Source organism: Mus pahari, chromosome 18 (genome assembly GCF_900095145.1).
Source record: "Mus pahari chromosome 18, PAHARI_EIJ_v1.1, whole genome shotgun sequence".
NCBI lineage: Eukaryota > Metazoa > Chordata > Mammalia > Rodentia > Muridae > Mus > Mus pahari.
The window spans coordinates 4,507,324-4,513,971 of record NC_034607.1 but is presented as its reverse complement, the minus strand read 5'-3'; the positions used below and the strand labels follow the sequence as shown (position 1 = coordinate 4,513,971).

General features: G+C 41.4%; 1 pseudogene; it reads right to left on the bottom strand.

The window, feature by feature from the left end:
* Positions 1-483: 483 nt before the first annotated feature.
* LOC110335757 overlaps positions 484-6,648 on the bottom strand; it is a 15,297-nt pseudogene continuing 9,132 nt past the window's right edge.

Genomic DNA, 6,648 nt, shown 5'->3' with positions numbered 1-6,648 from the left:
AAAAGAGTGTGGCCTTGTTGGAGTTTCTGTGTCATTTTGGAGATGGGCTTAAATACCCTTAGCCTAGCTGCCTGGAAGCTAATCTTGCTTTCTTCAGATTAAGATGTAGAGCTCTCAGCTCTTTCTTTACCATGCCTGCCTGGATGCTGCCAGGTTACACCTTGATGATAATAGACTGAACTTTTGAACCTGTAAGCAAGCCCCAATTAAATGTTTTCCTCATTAAAAAAGAAAGAAAGAAAGAAATATGGAACCCTGGATGTTTATTTTAAATAGGAAATTTCTCTCTGACATCATAGCGATGAGAATAAGGTCTCTGTCACTTCTGTCATTGTAGTTAGTGATGTGTTCATTATTTTTGTTATGCTTCACAATGGATGAAATCTCAGCACATGTGTCCTGTATGAACTGCAGCTCCATGTCTGATGTCCTGTGGCAGGGCATTCTCACAATTTGGGCTTGTTATTTTAATGGAGACATGAACTAAGACCCTGACCCTTTCTTACCTCTAGTCCTCTTCCTCCATATCAGAAAAGTCATCACTGCTCCCATAAGCAGATCTCCAAGAACCACAGAAATAACAATAGTCATAAAGGGAAGGTGGGTTCACGAGACTCTGGGAAGGGAATTATGGGAAGCAGAGTGAAGACTCTGACCTGCAGCTCCCTATCTTGTCCCTGCTGTAGCTGTCCCTGAGGACTCCCATTCTCTCAGAATCCTGTCTGTACTCACTGAAATTCCTTACTCCATCTCAGGGTGATGAGCTCAGACAACCCCTAATGATTCACATGATATGTGTACCTGGGGTCTTCTCCAGAATGTACCACAGCACCTGCCCATTTCTAGAATGTTCCATCCACTGCAGGCATGGTCTGTGGTTTGGATGTTCTCATCAGTTTTCCAGGTCAGGGTGATTTCAGCAGGGTAGAAGTTAAAGGCTCAGCACCTCAATGTCATTTTCTTGTCAGGTCTGACTTATGTGTCACGTGTATTTTAGGTGTGTCTGTGGGAAAAATCAGAAATTTGAGGCATTTGGCATTCTTCATGGGGATCAATGAATGCACATATAAATTTTTGTGAATACAGTAGAGTTAGAATTAAGGAGAGGTGCCTACCCCACACAGCAACCAACACTCAGGATATGGATGAGGTAATTTATGCCTTGGAAGGTTTCAGAATCAACATGAACCAGGACAGAGGAGGAAATGATGTATCTTCCTGTAGGAGTATTGAATTCTTGTTCTGACTGGAAGGAGATTAAAGAATCAAAACCACTGTGGATAGATCTCAGATTCATTGTACTCGAAAGTGAACTGGCCTGGTTCATAAATTAAGTGGAAAAACTTGCTGTTTAATTAATAGACTGAACTCTCCTAAAAGAATTCTCAACACTAGGGAGTCTTTTTCATGTAGATCCTGGAAACCCACAAGCCCTCTTTCCCTTCTTTTTTAATTTAAACAATTTTTATTAGATATTTTCTTCATTTACAATTCAAATGCTATCCTGAAAGTCCCTTATACTCTCCCCCTGCCCTGCTCCCCAACCCACCCACTCCCACTTCCTGATTATGGAATTCCCCTGTATAGGGTCATATAATCTTTGCAAGACCCTGGGCCTCTCTTCCCAATGATGGACAATTAGGCCATCTTCTGCTACATAAGCAGCTAGAGACACGAGCTCAGGGATACTTGTTAGTTCATATTGCTGTTCCACCTATAGGGTTGCAGACCCCTTCAGCTCCATGAGTACTTTCTCTAGCTCCTCCATTGGTAGCCCTGTTTACCATACAATAGATGACTGTGAGCATCCACTTGTATATTTGCCAAACACTGGCTTAGCCTCACAAGAGACAGCTATATCAGGGTCATGAAAGCAAAATCTTGCTGGCATATGCAATAGTGTCTGCATTTTGTGGTTAATTATGGCATAGATCCCCAGATGGGGCTGTCTTTGCATGGTCCTTCCTTCTGTCTCAGCTCCAAACTTTGTGTCTGTAACTCCTTCCATGGGTATTTTGCTCCCCATTCTAAGGAGGGACAAAATATCCACAATTTGGTCTACCTTCTTTTTGAGTTTCATGTGTTTTGCAAATTGTATCTCGGGTATTCTAAGTTCCTAGGCTCATATCCACTATAAATGGTACCTCATAAAATTGCAAAGTCTTGTAAGGCAAAAGACACTGTCAATAAGACAAAAAGGCCACCAACAGATTGGGAAAGGATCTTTAACAATCCTAAATCTGATAGGGGACTAATATCCAATATATACAAAGAACTAAAGAAGCTGGACTCCAGAAAATCAAGTGACCCCATTAAAAATGGGGCATGGAGCTAAACAAAGAATTCTCAACTGAGGAATACTGATTGGCTGAGAAGCACCTGAAAGAATTCTCAACAACCTTAATCATCAGGGAAATGCAAATCAAAACAACCCTGAGATTCCACCTCCCTCCATTCAGAATGGCTAAGATAAAAAATTCATGTAACAGCAGATGCTGTCAAGCATGTGGAGAAAAAGTAACACTCCTCCATTTCTGGTGGGATTGCAAACTTGTACAACTACTCTGGAAATCAGTCTGGTGGTTCCTCAGAAAATTGGACATAGTCCTACTGGAGGATCCAGCAATACCTTTCCTGGGCATATATCCAAAAGATGTTCCAACTGGTAATAAGAACACATGCTCCACTGTGTTCATAGCACCCTTATTTATAATAGCCAGAAGCTGGAAAGAAAACTGATGTCCCTCAACAAAGGGATGGATACAGAAAATGTGGTACATTTATACAGTGGAGTACTACTCTGCTTTTAAAAACAGAGTATTTATGGAATTCTTAGGCAAATGGATGGATCTGGAGGGTATCATCCTGAGTGAGGTAACCCAATCTCAAAAGAACTCTTTCTTTTTTAATGAAAGACAATTATTGTTCCAGCTTCTCCCTGCTGAGGACAAACTCTCAGGGGATAGGAGCTCCAGTGTCAAAAGAAATGGAGCAGTGTGTATTCTTACTGTTTCTCAGAAAAAAATGCCTTCCTATACTCCATCTTTGTGAAGAGTAAGTCCACACATCTACCCAATAGGTAAGTCTGCACAACTTGTTTAAAACCAGATGAATCCCACTGTTTCACTAGAAACTGTGCGTATTAGTAAACTTGTTGACTATGGTTCATGTCCTCAGGACTTCATCCAGCCTAATGTAATTGTGGTCATTTCAAAGAATCCATGACTGAAATCACCTTGAAGAAGGCATAGCAGCCAGACCATTTCTGGATTGCGTGATATCTTGAGCAAGAACCCACTTTTAGCCACTCCTATAGGCCTCAGCTGGTGATAGGACCCTGCAGAAAATTGGCCTCTTTGATATACCCTTTTCAGGTAGCTTGAATTGGGTTAAATTGCACAGAAATTCAGAAGTGTCCAATGGCTCTTTTGAACCATAGGCCACGTTGTCCAGGGGAAAAACTCAGACATAAAGACCAGGATCAGGCGCATAGAGAGCTGTAAATTTGGGATTTCTGAGTGGGACTCACTCACTAGTTGCACTGTAGTTGTAGATTTTGAGCAGTCTTTGCAGTAGCACTCTGAATTCCTGAAAATAGCCCAGGACCAGGTCTGTGTTCATCTTCCAATCCTCTGGTTTCTTTTATCTATCAAAAGAATCACGGCACACAGGGCTCCATATGCTGAATATCTTCTCTGTTGTTGAATCTCTTAAATTGTGTGTCATCCACAAATCCAACACTGGTGAACTGAAGCTCAGGAAGCCCAGGGCAAGTGAAGAAAGTTTGGTAAAAGCCAAGAAAATGTGAAGCTAGGTATAGTCAGTCTTTAGATGTTAACCCTACACTAAGACCCCATGGTACTCTACAACATAGTCCCCAGGGATAGCTGGAATTAGAGAACTAGTGGCAGTAGTAGGATAAAAAATGAATAAGTGGATGTAAGTTCTGGCTTGACTAGGGAGAAGACAGAGTTTCCTGGTGCTCCACTTGTAGGGATGGAGTCCTTTGTTTGCTGATGTCCTTTCCCTTTGGACAACCCCACTCACCCTCTGGTCAGAGCCAGCAGATCCAGCAGCAGGAGGAGGAGAGCCTTGATAACAAAGGTCTTCATCCTGTTTGAAGAGTGGAGACAGAGACTCAGACTCTGCTATTATCTGTTTATTTCATAATCTTGAAAGGAGGATCCCAATTGGTTTCTCTTAAAAATTCCCAAAGATAGTGATAGAAGCCATTGGGATTTGGTGATAGAAGATGAATACCTGGAAGAGAACTCGCTAGGGCCCTCTCTTCTCAGCTTAGACCCAGCTCAGATGCATTGGCATGAGGGGATTTCAGTCATGAATTCTTACAATTCTTAAGCATCAATGGCCCTGATTATATTGTAGTGAATGAAACCAAGGGACTTGGACTAGTTTGCAGGACAGTTGAGAGGCTCAGACAACAGTGAACTGGTTTAGATTATGTACAAGATGTGAAGCCTTACCTGGAGTTTGAATATGAGAATTGACTCATCTCACCACTGGGTATGGGAAGGAAATTTTGTTTAGTAGAGTTGAGGACTGAAAATTCCCCCACATACATTAAAACTGGAGCTCCTGTCCTCTGAGGATTAGTCCCAGAGGGCTAAGCCTTCACTCAGCACAGTTCTGTCTGTCAATTAAACAGCAGGTCCTTCCATTTACTTTGTGAACCATGACCTCTTTCAAACCTGTTCAATATCCATATACTGTATATGGAATTTCTTATAACTTACAGTCTTTAGTACAACTAATCCAACAGATCTGAATGGAAAGTCCAAGAATCTAGTAGATGCTCAGTCCCATATGGCTAGATATTTCAGCTGGTCTTCTGTAAAAGCTGGAATCCTGAAGAAATAAGTTCCAACAACTGTGCAGGCAAGTAAGTGCAAGAAGATGAAGAAGAATGAGTCTTCCTTCTTTCATTGTCCTTACATAAGTGCCCAGACGAAGGTACAGATCAGATTAAATGTGTGTACCACCATGCCAGCTTTGGAACTTGCTTTGTCCCAGCCTTGAACTCAGAAATATGATTGCCTCAGTCTCCTGGGACTAAAGGCATTTACTACCTTGCCTGCACTCAAGCTTTTCATGGCCACTATGCTTCAAGATCTGGATCAAAGATGTGCCCTTCATTTATAGGTTGTATTTCATTCCAGATATAGTCAAGTTTACAACCAGGAAGAGCCATCATACCAGGTCCACCTGGGATTTCACCTTGTCTTTTTTACCTCTGTCATCTTGCTATCTCCTCATTCCTATTGTTTCAATATTCCTGTTCCTCTAGTTCATGTGGAAAAAGGACTCAGATAATTTTAGAACTTTGTCCAGTGTTTGTGCTATTCTCTCAAGTTGACACTCAGCCTGTTCAGGATTGAGTATGATCCTCTAACTGGAGTAGTTTAGATTCTGGTTTCAACAGGAATTGAACTTGTTTTCAGTTATATGTATGTGACTCATGTCAATGTCTTCCCATTTCAACCAAATATGACACTAGTAAGGGTGTGTCTGTCACTGTCCCACGATAGACCTCTGTCGTATTCTATCAAAGTTGCTAGAGTCAAAGCCTGGTTTCTGTCACCCCAAAGGACTTTAACATGTCTCCACTACCAGAAAATAAGAGAGTTTGTCAACTGAATGTTTGGTAGTTCAAGATCAACCTGGGCTACAAATTGAGGCCCTTTTCCAAAGTAAGTCAATAAAAACTGAATAAGCAAATTAAAAACCAAATAGTTTATGGTGAACATAGCACTACTATGTGGATACCAATCCAATCCACATAAATCTCAAGAAGTACTTGCATTTCATATAGAAATTTCATTGATTTAGGGAAATCATGTGTAATAAACAAATTGGGCGGTACCTGATGGCAAAATGCTTAGTTCCATAGAGGATTTTCTAGTAGTCACTAGTGAATCCAATCACTTTTAAGGAACTCTAAGCTTACAAATGAGGTGAAGTTATCCTGTATAAAGTTCAGTCTACAGAACAAGGCACAGCAGATAGAAAACAGAGCTGAAGTTCAAATAAAATAGCATTATCAGAAGAAATTACATTTTGACATCTGTAGACTCTGTATTCAATGCCTGACACACAGAGATTCTGCTCGAGGGCTCATAGAACATTCACAAGGACAGTCCATATTTGGGGCCCTAAAGCACACCTCAGTATTTTTTCTTGTTTTCCCTTCTGAATCCCAGAGGCATGGAAGAGGGTCATGTACATGAACACATATCTCACTTTCCTTAAGGAGAACCTCCTAGTAGCAGAGTCCCCTGAAGATTCAAGGTAGTCAAATTTCTCATGTGATGGATCCTTCCTGCATGTGTGATTCCTACCTGTCTAATGCAAAGAGCATATTTCCCTGAAAACCCTACAGTCCTTCAGCAAAAGGACATAGCACATTTTCTCTATTCAAGAGAGTACATGTGGGTAAGCTTTCTGTATTCCTTGATGTCAGTTGGAGTGTCCTGGTTCTCCTCTACTTAAGGGTAGAGCATGGCATGGTGAGATGGGAGGAGAGCCTGGGCAGTCCCTGTGCTGAGAATTCACACACACACCCGTACACATAACTGCCTTGAGATGGGTATTGTATAGAGTAGATTTTATTTGAGGACATTGGAAGTGGTG